Source organism: Prionailurus bengalensis, chromosome C1 (assembly GCF_016509475.1).
Source record: "Prionailurus bengalensis isolate Pbe53 chromosome C1, Fcat_Pben_1.1_paternal_pri, whole genome shotgun sequence".
Taxonomy (NCBI): domain Eukaryota; kingdom Metazoa; phylum Chordata; class Mammalia; order Carnivora; family Felidae; genus Prionailurus; species Prionailurus bengalensis.
Genome location: NC_057345.1, coordinates 127134145 through 127155046, shown reverse-complemented (window position 1 = coordinate 127155046; position 20902 = coordinate 127134145). Strand labels below are relative to the sequence as shown.

Genomic DNA, 20902 nt, shown 5'->3' with positions numbered 1-20902 from the left:
AAGCTAAGAAAAAATACCATTCCTGCTGGCAGCAGAAACAAGGAAGTTTGTAGAAAGTAAAATAGAGAGGGATACTGGGGTGGCTCTGTCGGTTGAGCTTTCGACTCTTGATTTCAGCTCAGGTCATGATCCCAAAGTCATGGGATCGAGCCCTACCCTGGGCTCTGCACTGAGCATGGAACTTGCTTGGGATTCTTTCTCTTTCTCTCTCCCTCTGTCCCTCTCCCCCTGCTGTCTTTTTCTCGCTAAAATAAAAGTAAAAAATAGAAAGTAAAACAGAGTAACAACCTGCATGTGCTTGGATTAGCGTTAAAGTGCTCCAGGCTGAATGGGTGATGGAAGAGTATACATAAACCTAGCAATCTCTGAGTGGTCTTTTACCCTAAAGTGTTCATTCATTTGAGGAGTATGTGAGTGAGTGAGTGTGGGTGTGGGTGTTGCGTGTTAGCATAGTAAGTGGTGAATATTTCAACATTGCAGTCAGGTTGCTTTGATTCAGGCCCTAGTGCCGCCATTTATTAGCTTAAATTTCTTCTAAGCCTCAATGTTCTCATCTGTAAAATGGATGAATAATGGTGATTATAGAATCAACTCCTTGGCGCTGTTGTAGGGGTTAAATGACGTCATTCATGTAAAGGACTAACCTAGTAAGCATTTAATAAATGTTAGCTGTTATTATGGTAAAGTATTTTTTTCACCCTCTTCAGTTGAACATATATAACAAGTACATCTGTAGAAGAAAACCCCCTGCATCCTCCAGTAAGTTGCATTAAAAAATCTAGCAGCATACAAATGGCAGATGACCCTATGTTTTAGAGTGCCTGAGTCTACTTCCTCATGAGAGTGTTTTTGTTGTCCAGAATTTAAGGTCTCTTTCAGCTGGGTTTATTAGCGTTTATGACTGGGACAAACATGCAGTCTGTTAACTGAAGACCTTGTTTGGGAATATCACAACTCTAGACAAGAAATATGTTCTCATGTAAGAATTTCCATTCACTGGTGCTTTTTCAAATATGACTCTAAGAATGCAACCAGTTTGGGGTTAACCTGTTGGTTTCTCTCGTGCTGCAATTTATATTCAGATTCAGAAAGGCATCCTTCTAGCACATTATGGCAATTACAAAGGTATGGTTTTCCTGGAGAAAATTTCATTGGATAAGATGATAACGGCAGTTGTGCCAACCATGGAAGGACACTAACATCCAACTCTTTTGAGCACTTAAATGGCAGCTTTGAAGAGTGTACAGTGCTTGTTTTCCTTCCTGGACAAGATTGTCCTGCCTTCAATTCTCAAAGCTAAATGCACAGTGGATGGTTGCCTGGGTGACAGCCTGTAAACTAAGCAGTCTCTTTGCAGCTAACTGAAGGGTTTGTGCACACAGAACCAGCTTTAATTATTTTTTTAAGTACTTTGAGCTGCGCAACATAGGAAAATAATCAAAGAAAAAAATATCTATATCTATGCTGCTTTTAAATGGATCCCTCACTGAAGTGTTGGTTGACAGCTGCCCCAGAAATCTGCCACCAAAAATTAGGATGACGTGGACTGCTGTTTTTCTCCATCTTTCTTCAACTGTGTATCAGCTCCCACAGCAAAACACGACATAGGTAAGCCAAATCTCCTTTTCAACCCACTTTAGGTAATGCCATATGTTGCAACATTTTTTTCTCCCCAAAGGTTGTCCCAGAGGAGGAACATCAGGTAAACTGATAGAGGAAACTGTCCTAATCTCAAATAATTATATCCTTAGAGTTGCCGTAATAAACTATCTTTGATTTTTCAAATATTGAGACAATCCTTTCTAATATTTAGGCGATCTAGATCACAAGCTAAACTGGTAAGGGGAAGAAAAGTATACAATACTTGGTTCAATTTAAATATACCTGGGGACAATCTTTTATTTTAGTTTAGTCACTTAAATACGTGATAACTTTACATGGTATAAATCTTCTTGTAAACATTCAGTATGATATATATGAGTCCTAGCCGTATTTTCTCAACGTGAAAGGAGATTCCTGTTGCTCTAAGTCTTAATTACATAAGATGTCAAATGAAACATAAGCAGGGTAATAAAATACTTTGTTTTACAAGTAGGTTCGATGTGGGGCTCGAACTCATGAACTAGGATGTCATGACCTGAGCTGAAGTCGGACACTTAACCAACTGAGCCACCTAGATGCCCCTAGTTTATTTCTTTTTAAAACATTTTTTAAATTCCAGCGGCACCTGGCTGGCTCAGTTGGTAGAATATACAACTCTTTTTTTTTTTTTTTTAACGGTTTTTTTTTTTTTTTTTTTTTTTGAGACAGAGAGAGACAGAGCATGAACGGGGGAGGGGCAGAGAGAGAAGGAGACACAGAATCGGAAGCAGGCTCCAGGCTCCGAGCCATCAGCCCAGAGCCTGACGCGGGGCTCAAACTCACGGACCGCGAGATCGTGACCTGGCTGAAGTCGGACGCTTAACCGACTGCGCCACCCAGGCGCCCCTAGAATATACAACTCTTAAACTCAGGGTCAGGGGTTCAAGCCTCACATTGGTCATGGAGCCTACTTTTAAAAAATTTAATTCCAGTGTAGTTAAAATTACAGCCTTATATTAGTTTGGTTTAAATCTTAATGTTTGTTTTTTTATTGAAATAGTAAATACTACTTGTGAAATGCTCTCACTCAAAGGTTACATTAAAGAATTAAACCACAACTCTTAAACACTTATTGTCATTTCATTGCTAAGGGTAATAACTTTGGAAAGAAATTCCTTTGGGGATTTATTTTCACTTTATGAGTAAACTGGTGATATAAATATATATTTCTTGCCTAGTCATTATTTGAGTATCTGATTTTTAGCTTTACTGAAAGACAGGTTTTAATTACTCTTTATTTCTGAAGGTGTTTCTTTTACCTTGATATTGCAAATACCGTTGCATTTTCCAAAATAAGTACATAAATTCATGCTTGAAGCTGTTTGCTGGGACAGATATGTATACTGATTTTAAATTTATCTATGGCCTAATTTCAAGTGTATCATTTGATCCTTCATCCCTTAGCAAAGTTCCAAGTACACTGCTTATTCAATGCTAATGTTAATGATGATTAAGTGACAGCAATCAACCAAATGTCTGCTTCCCTTAGAAGAACTTAAAGAAAATAGGCAGGCCCTACCAGTGAGAGTATAAATTGATACAGCTATTCTGGGGAATAATCTGGCAGTATTTAGTGAAATTAGGTATATTCGGCTCATTCACCTGAGGGAAACTTCTGCACAGTGTATAACATGGCCTGAACAAGTGTATTTCTGCAGTGCTGTTTATGGAATGGGAAGTTGGAGGCAACTTCCATGTCCATAACCAAGGGACGGGATAATAAAGTATGGTGGAAGCATACTATACAGCCATTAGAAGCAAACAACCAGAGGTGCATGTAAGTATAAGGTTAAAGCTTAAAAACAAAGCATTAAGTTAAAAAGTAAGCAACAAGATCTATATATTACAATACATGCACACATACATAACAGCACCATATGCCTTTAAAGATATCTGCATGTCTGAGGCTTCTTGTGCACATTAGATTGGGTCTTGTGAGGCACAGGGGAGTGGGAAAGAAGATCAAAAATGAAGAAAGAAAAAATAAAATAAAACAAGAGGAAAGCTAGACCCAGCCCAGTACTGCTAATGGGTATGATTAACCCCAACCTTTCTAGCTAGGATCCAAACAAGGAGATGAAAATAGGCGTATTTTACAAATGTTCCTTTAAATGCCAGTTGCGTTAAGTCTTTTTGGGCACTAGCGCCCACACATCTCCCATGTGATATCTCATTTTGCCAATGTCTGTGCTTCGTTTTCCTCATCTGTAAAATATGGATAATAATCCTCCTCTCCTGATGGTGTTGTTTGGAATAAAATAGATAAACTATATATAAATTATTTAGAATAACATATGGTATGTACTCAGCATTCAATAAATGTTGGATATTACTGCCGTAATTATTATGTTATCATTATGTAATGGTACTTTGTTTTTTTTTAATATATGAGATTTATTATCAAATTGGTTTCCATACAACACCCAGTGCTCATCCCAAAAGATGCCCTCTTCAATACCCATCACCCACCCTCCCCGCCCTCCCACCCCCATGTAATGGTACTTTGAACAAAAGTAAGGAGAGACTTGAGGAATTGATTCTCTATTTCAGCTTATTCTCTATTAGAAATTTAGGGGGAAAGAATGGGTATTTATCCTAGGAAGTTTATGTCAAAAGGATTACATGGTAATGTTAAATACCAATAATAAAATAAAATGAATTGCAAGAAAGATTGTGGATTGGATTCTCATCACTGGGTCAATGTTTCCAGAAGTTGTCTAATGATAGAAATCACCTGAATGCTTGCACAAAGAAAGGTATACCCTGGAAATGGTAAAAAAAAAAAAAAAAAAAAAAATAATAATAATAATAATAATAATAACAAGTGGTTGCCAGGGGTTGAGGGACAGGGGCAGGGGGTTGAATAGATAGAGCACAAAAGATTTCTAGGGGAAACTACTCTAAATAATATAAAGGTGGATACATATCGTTATACATTTGTCCAAAGTCCTAGAGTGTACAGCACCAAGAGTGAGCCCTAAGAGTAAATTCTGAACTTTACATAATAATGATGTGTCAATGTAGGTTCATCAGTTGTCACAAATGGACCATTGTGGTGCTGGATGTTGATAATGGGGAGGCTGTGTATGTGTGGTGTCAAAGAGTATATGGGAACTCTCTACCCTTCCGACTCAATTGTGTTGTGAACCTAAAGCTGCTCCAAAAAATAAAGTCTATTTAAAATGAATCAATAGGAGCGCCTAGGTGGCTCAGTCCAACTTCCGCACAGGTCATGATCTCGCCGTTTGTGAGCTCGAGCCCCACATCCGGCTCTCTGCTATCAGCATAGAGCCTGCTTTGGATCCTCTGTCCCCCTCTATGTCTGCCCCTCCCCTGCTCATTCCCTCTCTCTGTCTCTCTCTCTCAAAAGTAATAAACATTTTTTTAAAAAACCTGAGTCTATTAAAAAATAAATAAAACCAGTGTATTGTTATTTTTTAAATTAAAACAAAGAATGCGGAGAGTCTCCAGCCTCAAACCATACATACTAAATCAAAAAGAACCTGGGGATCTTTATTCATAACAAAGGGACAGCATAATTCTTATGCTCAAGCTAGTTTAGGAAACTGCACTAAATTAAGGCCACATTTCTTTGATTCAAGGAAACAAGATATCCTATTTACCTTCTGGCTCTGTTGCTGACCTCATCGATTATCATTCTGTAAAAACAAATGCCCCCCTCCCCCAGCATCAGGTCTTCCCCAGTTGCTCAAACACTGCCTCTTGGACTCATTTTCATTTTCATGGTCGATCAGTCACAAACCCTTTAAGCTTTACTTTCAATTTTTATTTTTGCCTTTCTATATCATAATAACCTTCCCAAAGTCCCACCGTTCCTAAAACACACTCCTTTTTTTAAAAATGTTTATTTATTTCTGAGACAGAGAGAGACAGAGCATGAGTGGGGAGGGGCAGAGAGAGAGGGAGACACAGAATGTGAAGCAGGCTCCAGGCTCTGAGCTGTCAGCACAGAGCCTGATGCGGGGCTTGAACCCACAAACCATGAGATCATGACCTGAGCCGAAGTCAGTTGCTCAACTGACTGAGCCACCCAGACACCCCATACAACACACTACTTAAAACTCTCTATGGGCTTCCCATCCTGGTTAGAAGTAGTATAAATTCCCATCTGGTCCACTTTCTCCTCATTGACCCTGGGTACTGGCCTTGTTCCTGCCCTTTCCCTCATCAAAACTGTCTTTTCCTCTTCTCTCCAGCTCTCCAAATATTATTGATACCTTTTCCCCCATGGAGTGCTTCAGCCATGTGGCCATCCCATTTCTCTGACATCATAAGATTCATTATTTGTTGCTTGCTTTGACTCTTAACCATGCATTTTTTCTCACATTTTGTCTTAACTACATTAAAAAAAATTTTTTTTAATGTTTATTTTTGAGAGAGAGAGAGACAGAGTGCAAGCAGGGGTGGGGCAGAGAGAGAGAGAGAGAGAGACAGAATCCAAAGCAGGCTCCAGGCCCTGAGCTGTCAGCACAGAGCTGATGCAGGGCTCATATTTATGAATCGTGAGGTCATGACCTGAGCCGAAGTCGGAGGCTTAACCAACTGAGCCACCCAGGCACCCCATTGCTTTAACTATTTTATGTTATTTTTGATTGTGAATAGGTCAATGAAAGCAACTGAAGGACATATAGTATCCTCTTAAACAAATGGATGAATTTATCAAATAGTACTATGTCTGGAGTCAAGTACATGTTCTCTTTGGAAAAAAAAAAGCTCTATGTAGTCTGGTCTATGAATTATGAAGGCATTTGTGTATTTAGAACATTAAAGGCCAATTCTAGACATTTTCTTGCTTATTTTTGTTAACTTTTATCTACAAAGTCGTACTACAAAATGGGCTTTTTGTTCTCTTGCTTTCAACAAAATGCCAGTTCATTGCAAGTAAATTGCCCATTCAATGAAATAGCGTGTGTCTACATGCAGTGACTATGGTATTGGAAGCTGAAGTTGGAATATAGGGTCTGATACATGATTTTTTGCTGTTTCCAGCAGCAAGAGGCTCCATGGAGAAGATAATCTGGTGATTTCAAAAATTGCAGTCTAAGATATTCAATGATTTGGAAAACCAAAATGGGATGTTTAAAATAAGGACTTTCCTGGAAAATCTAGAACAGTGGCCACCATGCTCTTCAATGACTCACACTGTATTAGAGTCATTGAGTATACAAAAGTGTAAGGCATGGAATGTCCCTGCTGCTGAGGAGTTTATAATATTGTTAGGAAAATAGGACTTTCATAAAGAAAATAGTTACAGGGATTTTACTAATCAATGCTAGAGAAAATAAAATCCTGCAAGAATTTTCACCAAAGAATGTGCCAACTCTTTGCATATAGTACTTCAGATCCTCACCAACCATTTGAAGAGGGAATTGTCATTTCCATTTTAGTGATGAGGAAATTAAGTTTGGGGAAGTTGAATGACATGCTCAAGGTTACACAGTTGGGAATCTATGGATGAGGGATTGAAACCCAAATTCTTTCAGGCTCCAGAGCCTATGCTCTTTCCGTTCTCGTGTAGATCCATCCTTTCTTCTCCTATACCACAGCAGATCTCACAAAGTGATGGTGAAAATTGTTATTTCTAATTTAAAACATATGCAAAAAACCAAGGCTGGTGGGATTATTGAGTTTTCTTCTTTTTCAAAATTGTCTTTAAAACTGTTACAATATTTTATACATAAAAGAGGGAAAGAGGTGACATTAAAGATAGACTATGTTACATTTGAACCACCCATGCTTTGTTGACTCTCATTTAATTGTTTCTCTTCTTTGCCAGGCAAATTTATGGACTTAGCAAGATGAATAAAAATAAACTGATTCATGATTTCCTGGAAGTAGTTTCAAGGGGTGATGTGGAACTCATCTGTGACTATATTAGTAAAGTCCATTCCATCCTTGGAAACCTTAACTTTCAGCATCCAACGACTGGAAATACACCTCTCATTACTGCAGCAGAAGAAAATCTAACAGAGGTACCATGTGATGTCCTGGGCCCATGGGTAGTCTTCTAAGCTAAAGATTCCAAGAATGAGATGTTTGTGAATAGCATAATCACTTACCTCCATGAAAGAATGCCTGAAGACAGGCTTCAAGGGGGATAGGAAAGGGCTTAGAATGAGGACACTAGGATGAATAAGACACATTTCACTCAACACAGCAGGCTGATGCCTCTGTAATTTCTTGAGAGTCTAAATGCATGTGAACCCTCAACCCTGCCTGGCCATCTCAATTAGCCTCTCTTTTCACTGTATTCTTAGCTTTTTTTCTCTTCTGGCTCCTTCCTATTAACACTTTTTAAACAAATTATAAAATGTAGCATATATGCTAATATATATACGTATGCAAATATATATGTACACAACTTATATATATATACAACGTAGCATATATGCTAATATATATACATATATACAACTTAAACAAAATGACAGTAGCACCCGGGTACCTACCATCCAAGCCAAAAATTAGAACGTTGCCTTGCCTCAAAAGCCCTTTATGTGCTCCTCTTGAATTGTGTCCCCCACCCTTCATAATCGTTATCCTGAATTTTAGGGTAATCATTTCCTTAGTTTTGCCATCTCTGCTTATATTCCTAAATAATGCATAATGTACTTTTTCCTGTTTTTGAACTTTATAAAAACAAACTTATACTACATGTGTTCCTCTGTAACTTGCTCCTTCTCTTCATTATTTGTTCTTTTCTTAAAATGTAATTTATTGTCAAATTGGTTTCCATACAACACCCAGTGCTCATCCCAACAAGTGCCCTTCTCCCTGTGCATCACCTACTTTCCCCTCTCCCCGACCCCCCCCCCCCATCTACTCTTAGTTTGTTCTCGGTCTTTAAGAGTCTCTTATGGTTTGCCTCCCTCCCTCTCTGTAACTTTTTTTTTCCCCTTCCATTCCCCCATGGTCTTCTGTTAAGATGTGGTTTGTATATACACTGAAATACTACTTGGCAATGAGAAAGAATGAAATCTTGCCATTTGCAGCAACGTGGATGGAACTGGAGGGTATTATGCTAAGTGAAATAAACCAAGCAGAGAAAGACAGATACCATATGTTTTCACTCATATGTGGATCATTATTGGTTTTTGAGATTCACCCATTTTGAGACATGTAGTTATGGGTTTTCACTTTTACTGATATCTAGTATTCTATTTATGCCACAACTTATCTGTCTCTCCTACTTTGATGGACACATGTGTGCTGTCCATATTTATGTTATTACCGACAATGATGCTACTTTCCATTAGAACCTAACGTGCTTAGATATCTCCTTTTTGATGACATATAAACAAACACTGATCCCACATTGTCCTCTAATCACATCCTTTCCTCTCTCAGACCTCTTCATCTGCAGATCTATGTCAAGAACTATGAAAGATGTAAGATTTTACCATACTTACAAGCTAACAGGTTAGCCTGCTCCAATTTCTTAGACCCTTGGCGTAAGGAACAAAACTGGTTCAGAGACAAAGGGCAGTTTATTACTCATAACAATAACATTAGGCAGAGTATTATCAATTTTGTATCATTTCCCTCGGTCCTGATTCCCACAGGATGGTAGGAAGAGAACCAGATGACCTCTGCTCAAACAGTAGGTTGAATTGTAGGGGAGGAACTCTAAATTTAGGGAACCCAAATCTCCTATAGTAAGGAGTAGTAAGCTACTCCTTGCTTGAGAGGGAGATATCTTCGAAGGCTGTTCACTATACAGCTTGAAAAGAGAGTCTGGGACAAAGGCAGTCAATGCCTCTGCTCATAAGACTTGTAGAAATGTGAGAGACCAAGGGAGACTTGTCTCCTAGAAATATCTACCCTTCATTTATACATTGTCTTGGCTTCTGGTGAATTTTCCCATGAGCATACCACTCTGACTAATCTGATCAACAGAGGCTGGAACCAAATCCATTAATTTGTCTCATACAACATTCAGTTAGAACTGCTATCAATAGAACTCCAAGGAGCAGAATGAGGCCATACTGTAGATTAGCATCAACCATGCAATCCATGGTCCTGAATACCACCAGCTGAACAAATCCCATAAGCCAGATGATTTTCTCCTTAAGTTTCTCTGTTGATCTTCTCACTTGGTCCAAGTCATCAACCCAACTATAAAAGTCTGTATTAGCCATTGCACAGACTTCATCTTGGCCCACAAGGAGGAAGACTAGGGCAATTTTATCATTCATAACAACCCTGGCCAGTGTCTTGACTGATGACCTGAATGTCCTGCAGAGGTGAGGTGATATCATTGATAAGTTTAGGTAAAGGCAGGAACAAATTTTGTTCTACTTTTTCTAATTGGACATCTATCTTAGGGATAATTGTCCACAGTGGCACATAAATGACAAGTCAGCTACCCCTCTGGGAAGCTCCCTCAAGTAACCTGGCAGCATCATTTTGGGGAGAGCTCTGAAGTCATCTGAGGCTATGTCATCTACTGATGGTATTTACTTAAAGATTTGAAGGTCTCTTATGACCACCCCTAAAGCGTAAGTCATCATGTTTTCAGGAGGCATGTAAGTTAATGCCAGGTTTCTCTACAAAAAATATAATCCTGGGGTATCCCTTGGGGACAAAAAGGTGTGCTTATAATTGTTGGGCCCCTCTGAGTGGGACCTACATTAGTCAAGGGGCACAGGTTGACAATGTCTCCCTGTGATCTCTCAACTGGCTGGTAGATCTTAGGATTCCCAATTCAGTCTGAATAATGGAGTCTGGCCCTTGTTTTAGGAGAATTATCAGTCCTATTTGTCCCTGCCAACAGCCAGGCAGCATTCATGCACCCTACAGAATGAGGAGTGGTGGCTGCAGGGATGGTAGTGGGAAGAAATCTGGAGGTGTAGACAAGTGTTTTTTAGATGGAAAGTGCAAGAGGTAAAGCTGTTGGCTGCAGTTAGTAATAGAATTCCTGGTAAGACTAAGGAAATTGGCAATCATGTCATGAACAGGGATGTTTGGCAAGGGATAGAAGACCTAGTAGTCAGTTACTTTGAAGTTGCTTTGAATGGTTTGGGAGAGACACACCAGGACATTTTCTTTCATGAGGGAAATTCCCAGGGTTGTTCTGAAGAGCAAAGGTCATCAATGTCCCTCCCTTCCCTATACTTCATGGGACTGAAGATGTTCTCTTTTTAGGTACCAGGGTCATTGCTTTCCCTCAACCACCACAAAGAGTGTGTATCCCATTTCAATGGCTGCAACTTCACCCCTGTGTCTGAAACAGAGTTCTCTACTTTGTGCCCAGTCTGTATTGATGGCTGTGTTGCCATGTCTAATAAGATGATGGGTTCAGGCAGCAATGGAGGCAATCTGGGTTGTGCAGGATCGTTCAGTAGTTTTATTCCAGTCTATCTCATCAGAGAATGGATCCTTGTGTTGGGGTTCTACATGAGTTGACCCAGACAATTTATTTCCATAGGTCATGTCCCTAAAGAGAAGTATCTTGTTTTGTTTTGTTTTGTTTAAATGTTTATTTATTTTTTTTGAGAGAGAGTGAGAAAGAGTGGGGGAAGGACAGACAGAGATGAAGAGGGAGAATCCATGCTCAGCGTGGAGTCCATTACAGGGTTGGATCCCACAACCTAAGATCATGACCTGAGCCAATATCAAGAATCAGACACTTAACTGACTGAGCCACCCAGGTGCTCCAAGAGAAGTGTTTTTAATCTGCCAGTCTGGAATTTTCTTAGTGGTAGACCCAAGAGCTAGACCATTAGCAGCAGCCCAAGAATCCATAAAAATATAACAAGGTTCATCAAGGGAAGTATTGGTCAGAGCTTGAGAACAGCCTCGAGTTCTACCCATTGAGTGGAACAACATGTCCATTGTCAACTCTGCATAGCTGGCACTGAGGCCAAACAGCTGCAGTAGTCCAGTGCACACCATCATATTTCATCTTGGCTAAACCATTAGTGACATACACCCAGGCACCAAGGGAAATCCTTGTGAAGGAAAGTACCCCTAAGCCAGCAGTTTTTCTTCAGGTGGTGGCATGGGGGTTAAAATTTCCAGCAAAGGGAAAGATACCATTTTTTTTTTCATGTAAATCAGAGATGCCAATGTGCCCAGACTGGTTGCATTCTTAAACACACCATTTCCACTTGACAAACAAGGCTTGTTGGGCTTTTCCTACCTTGTTATTCATTGAGTTCTAGTTGACTCACCCCCAAAATGGAAATATTGCACTTGAGAGCCATAAGATCTCCTTGGATTAGGCATTCAGTTTTGACAAGAACCCACTAGCAAGCTAATATCTGCCTTTTAAAATGTATTTATTTATTTTTTTAAGGAATCCCTCACCCAGTGTGGGGCTCAAACTCATAGCCCTGAGATCAAGCATTGCATGCTTAACCAGCTGAGCCAGTCAGGCACCCCTAATGTCTGCTTTTTAAAAGTGATGTATCTAATAGACATCCCAAAGAGGCAACAAGTCCAAATCCCCAAGAAATACCTCCAGATAGAGGCTGCCTCCCTTTGCCAGAAGCTCCCCAATTGGCAAAATTATCAGTCATAGACTGAAAAGGGTCAGGAACTCTGAAGATACCAGCACTTCTCTACATACTAGCTCATCACAATCAGAAGAATCCTCTTGACACTTAATGGAATTAGGGAGTATATATGTATAACACATTAATTCCCATTACACATTCAGATGGAAGCCACAGGTATAATCCACTGAATTGGCCCAAGGGGCCCCGCCCACAGAATTATTTTAGCTTTCCTTACCTACTGCAAACTTTGCTCAAACTCCATTAACTGAGTTCAGGCACCCACTTTTCCCAAGGGACTAGGCAGGATGGTGACTTGGGAATCTGCATCTAAGAGACCCATAAAAGTTTGAGTCTCTCCCACTGTTCATCAACATAGTCATGTCAGTGGCTATAGCCTTCAGGCCCCTTTGAAGACTGGGTATCCTTGGCTCCACTTATAATGATCTTTATCTTTAAAGCAGTTGAGGTTGAGGTACAGGGGGAGGGAGGGATTAGGAACATGATGAAAGAGAATGGCTCCAGACCAATAAGCAAAGCATATTTATTTTTGGTTTCCAGAAGCATTGAAGCTTCTTCTTGTTCAACAAAATGAACTTATAATGTTTTTGGCCCATACCAAGCGCTCTATCAGGTGGCAAGGTCATTATTACTGACACCATCGATTTCAGCCTCAGGGATCCCTTGACTCAGTGGCCATAGGCACATTACTTTCTTACTGGAACTTCAGGGTTTGCACCCTTTGGATGAATCAGGCTGGGTTTTCATAGCAGGGCCTTTTTTTTTTTTTTTTTAAAGGATTCTACCTTAATCTGAATCATTTGATAATCCTTTGTCATGATAACATCTTTAAATTTTTACCTGGTTTTAACATAAGGAATAGGAGAGTTTTCCAGGGCAGTGGGGTTAATTACAAAAATTTGCTAGTGAGGCACCTGGGTGGCTCAGTTGGTTGAGCATCAGACTTTGGCTCAGGTCATGATCTCTCATTTCATGAGTTTGAGCCCTGCATCTGTCTCGCTGCTGTCAGCTCAGAGTCCACTTTAGATTTTCTATTTCCCTCTCTCTCTGCCTCTCCCCTACTCATTCTCTTTCTCTCTCTCTCAAGAATAAATAAGGCTTAAATTTTAAAAAAAGGAAATAAAAAAAGAAAAGAAAAAGAACTTTACTTAAAAAAATTTGTTAGATTTCTTTGTGTCATTTTCTGTCTTACCATTGGGTCATCTTCAACAGTATTATAATCCAATCCAGGGCATAAGAACCTGAACACTAGTTCTGTGGTTTATCATGGGAATTCGTCCACTCAAGGAAATCTCCCCAGGAGGTCTAAAGCTCCCTTACAGTGGCTGAAACCCACTGCAAAAAATTCTGAGACCTCACTATCATCATTAAATGGATCTAAGGTTGTCAGCAGGAAGGACTGAGCTGTTAAGATAATGAATATCACTCTTCCTTAACAAGCATAATGCATCTCACTACCCATATCCCAAATGAATGAGCCAAAGTTCCAAGTTTGCCTGGTTTTTGCCCATATCAGTCATGAATTTTCCTTCTTTCCAGCCCAGAAAAGATATGCATCTCTGTAACTGTTGTCTGAAAGGAAGTAGAACCTTCTGCCCACCCAGGACAAATCTTAGTATTATTTGTTATAGTGGCATGGTCGTGAGGCTTACTGCCAGATTGGTGAGGAAGATAACACCCATAGAAAAATCATCAAAAACCAGGAAGCAGTTGTTTTTGAACTTATTTCCTGGCACTTAGCCTTTAACTGCCTCCCAATTCCTTAAACAGGCATTAATAGTCAATAAAATGGAGGATCATTTATTACCTAATTGACCATACAATTTGGTCAATGTATTTGCTACCACTTTCCATGAACTTTCTTTAAATCTCATTAATTACCCCCCACGAAGCCCTCGTTCTTCTTCTGTCATTCCTATCTCTTTCAGAATCATCTCATTTTTTTGCAAAAATTAGGAACTGTGAAGTGTCTGAGATTTTTCCTTACTTGCTACCTAATAAGTTAGCCTACCACAGTTCCAGAGTCTGGCAGAAGACATGAGACTCCTGGGTCAGAAAAATGACAGTTTACTATTCACAATAGTAATGATAGTAGTATCAGCATTTGCTTCAGTTCTCTGAGCCCCAGTTTCTCCAGGGCAGTATGAAGAGGTGATACCTATACATACAATGGGTTGAATTAAAAGAGAGGAAACCTGAGCTTAGGAGACCTAGGAAAGTAAGCATGTTTTCCCAATGCTCCAGGAAGAGACATTATCTCTACCTTGCAAAGTCACTCACTATACAAACATCTTTGAAAACATAGTCTAGGGGCACCTGGGTGGCTCAGTCAGTTGGATGTCCGACTTTGGCTCAGGTCATGATCTCATGGTTCGTGAGTTCAAGCCCTGCATCAGGCTCTCCACTCTTAGCACAGAGCCTGCTTCAGATCCTCTGTCTCCCTCTTTCTCTGCCCCTCCCCCGCTCACTCTCTCAGAAATAAATAAAAATTTAAAAAAAAATTTTAAATATGGTCTAGAGCAAAGGCAGTCAGTGCCTCTCTTCACAAGACCTACAAAAACATAAGTTCCCGGAGTTTCTGGAGAATTGCTTTTCTTTTTCTCTCTCTTTTTTTAATGTTTATTTAATTTTGAGAGAGAGAGAGAGAGAGAGAGAGAGAGAGAGAGAGCGGGAGAAGGGGAGGGGCAGAGAGCGAGGGAGACACAATTCGAAGCAGGCTCCAGGCTCTGAGCTGTCAGCACAGAGCCCCACATGGGGCTTAAACCCACAAACTGTGAGATCATGACCTGAGCCCAGTCGGACGCTTAACCAACTGAGCCACCCAGGCACCCTATTTCTTTTTTTTAATGTTTATTTATTTTGAGAGAGAGAGAGGGAGAGAGAAAGAATCCCAAGCAGGCTCCACACTGTCATCACAGAGGCGGACATGGGGCTGTCTCACAAACTGAGAGATAATGACCTGAGCTGAAATCTAGAATCAGACACTTAATCTACTGAGCCACACAGGTGCCCTTGGAGAATTCTCTTTCAACAGCCCCTATAAAGAGTGCTCCTTTGGTTGATTCTCACTGCCTCCACTTTCTCACCTCTTAAGACTACTGCAGTCTGGCATTGTTCCCTACTACTCCACTGAAACTGCTCTTGCCAACATGCCCTATAATGTCTTATGTTACCTATCAGATCTTAGCGACTTTAAACACCAATTTTTCATGAAATGCTTTCTTCCATTAGCTTCATCACAGGATGAAGCTCCCTCACTGCCTCACCTCCCAGGCAGTATCTCTCTAGTCTCATTATGGATTCTTTTTTCTTTTTTCATCCATTAAATATTGGTGTTGCCTAATATTGTGGGGATAGCTCTTAGTTCTGTACCTCAGCCCACATCTCTCACCTGAATTCCTCTGTGTGTGTATAGTATATACACACTGTATACATAGACATATACATATATGATCTAGATCTAGATCTGTGTGTGTATATATATGGTATATTGAGCTTCCAACCATATATCTCCATTTACATGTCATGTCAAAGACCTCAAACACAGTGTGTCCTCATTGTCTTCTTTGTCTTTATCCCCAAATCTAATTCTTCCGAGGAGTGCCAGCATCAGTGCTTTCCATTTTATTAAATAGCATCACCATCTATTTATCTTAAATTGTTCATTCACTCATTCCTTAAACATTTATTCATGTGATAAGATCTCCTGCAATGTTGGACTTACATTCTATTGAAGGTGAAACACAACAAACAAGGAAACAAAAAGCGCTTAGTTAAATTACAAATTACTCTTAGTTCTTTAAAGTAACCAGTAGAATGAATCATCTTTTGATAAGGTGGCTAGGAAAATCCCCACTGAGGTGGTTACATTTATGCTAAGTAAAATAATGATGAATGATGACATTTGAAGAGCAGTTGGGGGAGAGAGAATAACAGAGATAACCCTTTTGGTTAGGAAGAAGCTTGCATATTAAGGCAAAAATGTGACTAGAACTTGCAGAGGAAGGAGGAAGAGTGGCATAAGATGAGGCTGGAAAGGAAGGCCAGGCACAGATCCTGCAGGGCCACAAAGGCATGCAGAGGGATTTTTAAAAACTGCTTTATTGGGGCGCCTGGGTGGCGCAGTCGGTTAAGCGTCCGACTTCAGCCAGGTCACGATCTCGCGGCCCGTGAGTTCGAGCCCCGCGTCAGGCTCTGGGCTGATGGCTCAGAGCCTGGAGCCTGTTTCCGATTCTATGTCTCCCTCTCTCTCTGCCCCTCCCCCATTCATGCTCTGTCTCTCTCTGTCCCAAAAATAAATAAATGTTGAAAAAAAAAATTAAAAAAAAAACCACAAAAAAAACCTGCTTTATTGAGATATAATTCACATATCATACAATTCACCCATTTAAAGTGTGGAATCCATTGGTTTTTACTATAATCACATTAATGTGCAATCATCTCCACAGTCAATTTTAAAACATTTTCATCATCCCCAAAAGAACTCTACACCTCCCTGCCCCCCCAAAAAGAAGCCCTGTCCCTTCAGCTATCACTTTCTATCTTTCCTCCCTTTCCCTGCTATAGCCCTTAAGCAACTACTAATCTACTTTCTGTCTCTGTAGATTTTCCTATTCTGGACTTTCATATAAACAGAATCATATATGTGATCTTTTGTGATTGCTTCTTTTACTTAGCATACTGTTTTCAAGGTTCATGTTGCAGCATGCATCAGTATTTCATTCCTTTTTATAGCTGAATAATATTCCATTATATGGGTATACTATATTTTATTTATTCATTTGTCCATTGATGGAAATTTGGGTTGTTTCCATGTTTTGGTTACTATGAATAATGCTGCCATAAACATTTGCATACAGATTTTAAAGTGATCATATATTTTAATTTCTCTTTCATTCCACTCCTAGAATTCCTAGAAGTGGAGTTACTGAATCATATGGAAACTGTATGTTTAATCATTTGAGGAAATCCCAGAATGCTTTTTAAAAAATTTTTTAAATACTTATTTTTGAGAGAGAGAGGGAGAGGGTGAGAGAGAGAGAAAGAGGGAGGGTGAGGGGCAAAGAAAGAGAGAGGGAGACAAGAATCTGAAGCAGGCTCCAGGCTCCATGCTTTCAGCACAGAGCCCAACGCAGGGCTCAACCCCCCAAACCGCAAGATCGTGACCTGAACCAAAGTTAGACACTTAACCAACTGAGCCACCCAGGTGTCCCCAGAATGTTTTTTAAAGTGGCTGTACCATTTACAGCAGTGTATATGTGTTCTGATTTCTTCACATCCTCGTAACACTTACAGTTATCTAACTTTTTTATTCTGTCCATTGTAATGAGTTTCAGACAAAGGTATTTGGAAATGGAGAGACTTATTAGAAGGTCATTGCATTGTTTCAGGCAACAGATCGTGGTGGCCCTGTCTGCAGTGACAGTAGGAAAGGTAGACAAAAATGGACTGAAGTAAAACACCTGAGAGTTATCTTGATTTCTGACTCACCATCAACACCAACATCTAATTAGCCCTACCTCCTAAGTGTTCATGGATTATACCCTCAGTCACTCCATTTCTACTGACTGATTCAGTAGAATCAATCTATTTCCCTGATTCAGTAGCCATTTTCTCTCCATGAAGCTACTGTAGCAATCTCGTTGGTCTCCCAACTTCTACCCTTCTCCACAGTACTTTTTTTGAAATGCTGATTTCATCATATCTCTCTGTTTAAAATCTTTCACTGGAGATACAACTATATTCCTGAATGGAGTTGGTAAAGCCTTTTGGGATTTAGCTACTGTTGACCTCTCCATCACATTTCCTTACCCCCCTTCCCCCATCCTGAGTTCCAGCTATGCCTAATTCCTTCCAGAGCTTTAAATGTTATTTGTTCTTTTGCCCTCTGTATTAGTCATCTTGGGCTGTCCATAGCAAACATACCATAGCTGAATAGCTTAAACAATGGAAATTAGGTGTGTTTTTTTTTTTAAGTAGGCTTCATACCTGGCATGGAGCCCAACATGGGGCTTGAACTTACAACCTGGAGGGAGATCAAGAGTTAGATGCTTAACTGACTGAGCCAGTCAGTTGACTGTGGAACCTTAGTTCCACAATAGAAATTATTTTTTTCATAGTTCTGGTAACTGGGAAGTCCAATATCAAGATTCTGGCCAATTTGGTTTCTAGTGAACTTTTTTGCTGACTTGTAGAAGGCTACCTTCTCTCTGTGTCCTCACTTGGCAGAGAGAGAGAGAGAACAAGTTCTCTTGTGTGACACTAATCCTATCAGATCAGGGCCCCATCTTTACAATCTCATTTAACCTTAATTACTTCCCAGAGGCCCCCTCTCCAAATACAGTCACATTGAAGGTTAAGGCTTCAACATATGAATTTTGAGGAGAAGTAATTCAGTCCAGAGCATCCACAGTACTTTGTTTATCCTATATCCTTTGCTTGAAGCAATCTTTCCCCCAGTCTTTTCCTGGTTAACTGCATCTCTGATCCCTTGGTTCTCAGCTTAGACATAATTTTCTCCAAGAACTCTTCTTGAACTTAAACTGTCCCAAGACAGCTTAATACACTTCTTCTAAGTACACCCTCAGCCTTCTATATTTACCCTATCAATGCATTAACACACTGTGTTGCAATTGTCTTTTTATCTGTCTTTTTTCCTCACTAGTTCGTAAATGCCTTCAAGGCTGGTCCCTGCCTTCTTCATTGTTGAAGTCTCAGCACCAAGGACAGTTCTTGACCAATGCTAATCACTCAATCCTATTTGTTGAATAAATTATGCATTCAATATTTTGAATAGCATTTATTTGCTCCCTAGAAATGCTTGTGGAAATACTTGCAACATTCAAGGATCTATGTCTAAACTTAGGGGTTTTATATTCCAAATTGTAGGTGATACTAGTAGGACTTTGATGCTTTCTGTGGGTTTAACATAAAATACTCACAGACGTCTAGTTTTAAGACAAAGATAGTATCCCCAAAGGTTACCTGGCTGCCTTAGCTGGTAAAGAATGTGACTCTTGATCTCAAGGTTGTAAAGATTGATCCCCACATTGGTTATACAGGTTATTTAAAAATAAAATCTTTAAAAAAAAAGGCAAATAGCAGTCAGCTGCATCAAAATCAATTCTTCATTTTTATGCTCCTCTTATTCTGTTTTTCTGTATCATGAATCAAAGTCATGTCTAAGTTTTCTGCATAGCCCTGAAGATACTTTTTGCACTCAAAGATGCTACATAAGAATGTTGTGCTGTTGCAGGTTGTTGAATTTCTTCTGGAAAAGGGAGCAGATATCACCCTTTGTAATTACAGCAATCAAACTGCGGTTCATGTGGCTAATTGCCATGTCCAAAGACAACTCTTGGCTATCAATGGAATCCAGGCTCCCCAAATGCAACTTCTACAAACTTCATGGCAAGGTGATCTTGAACAACTTCAACACTTGCTGGTCAGTTATATTGATGTTTGCTTCTGCCTTTGTGTAGGTAGGTGGGTGGGTAAGTGATATGAAAGACATAGACTACATATGACTCATTTTAAAGAAAAATGAGTTCTTTTCAAATGCAGTCCCAGAAAGTTTCAGGCAGAAAATAGAAAGAAACAAGATCAAATAGGACATTGGGGTGGAAAACAGGATAATAAAAGAACACAACAGCAGGCTCTTTCTACCTTCCTCCAGCTGGATGCTAGAAGAAGTCACATAGCACCCATGGGAAATAATATGCTCCCAGGATGCCCCCCAGAGAACTGCTGTCAACTTGCTCAGAGGAGTTCCCTTGACATCATTGCCTATTGTACAATTGCTGTTTAGATCCCTTCGGACCAGCTGCACTTATTATCTTTAGCCTGAAAAGGGAATCAGAGAGCTTATGCTTTGCATAATATTTAGTTGTAACTAAAGGAGTTAAAAGGATATGTTTTTAAAATGCCTTCTTCCCAAGTTATTGATTTTCTTATTTAGATTTTCTACCCATAGATACTCTTTCCTGAAGTAACTTACAAAACCATATGCATAACCAAGGACTCTAATTGTTGGTGACCAGCAACTGTCTATTCTTGGTATTTACCTTCAGAGATACTGTCAGATCACATGACCTTCCAACTGAAAGAAAATCGATTGCTGCTAGGAAACAGTTTCTTCCATTCCCTTATGGTCAAGACACAAACAGATAAAGAAAAAGTGAACAATATTCTGGTCACCTAGAGTTCAAGGGGATCTACAACAAAATCCAAAGAACTCCTTGAATACTTTTGTTGTACTAAACAATAGTCTAAAATTGTTGTAAACCATGACAAAAGCTTAGAAATTTTTTAGGAGTGCCTGGGTGGCTCAGTCAGTTAAGCATCTGACTTCAACTCAGGTCATGATCTCATGGCTCATGAATTTGAGCCCCGCATTGGGCTCTGTGCTGACAGCTCAGAGCCTGGAGCCTGCTTCAGATTCTATATCTCCTTCTGTCTCTTCCCCTCATACTCCATCTCTGTCTCTCAAAAATAAATGAACATTGAAAAAAAAAATTTTTAAGAAATTTTTTGAAAGACAATAAATTTTATTTTAATGGTATTCATAATGGTTGTTATAATCCAATATCTGTTTTCATAACCACATTTTCATCCATAAAGATTAGCAGCCACATTTTAAGAAACTGGTGTCTGTACCTGAATCCAAAGTTTAATAAGCAGGTGCTGAATTAATGTGCTATTGCAAGACTACTCTCAGTTCAAAC

The 20902-nt window shown here is 39.6% G+C and overlaps 1 long non-coding RNA gene across 1 annotated transcript; it reads left to right on the top strand.

Annotated features, from left to right (window-relative positions):
- Positions 1 to 255: 255 nt before the first annotated feature.
- Positions 256 to 19950, top strand: LOC122479363. Its single transcript, XR_006296353.1, has 3 exons — positions 256 to 1608; positions 7439 to 7634; positions 19435 to 19950. It is a non-coding gene; the product is annotated as an uncharacterized LOC122479363 (long non-coding RNA).
- Positions 19951 to 20902: the final 952 nt, after the last annotated feature.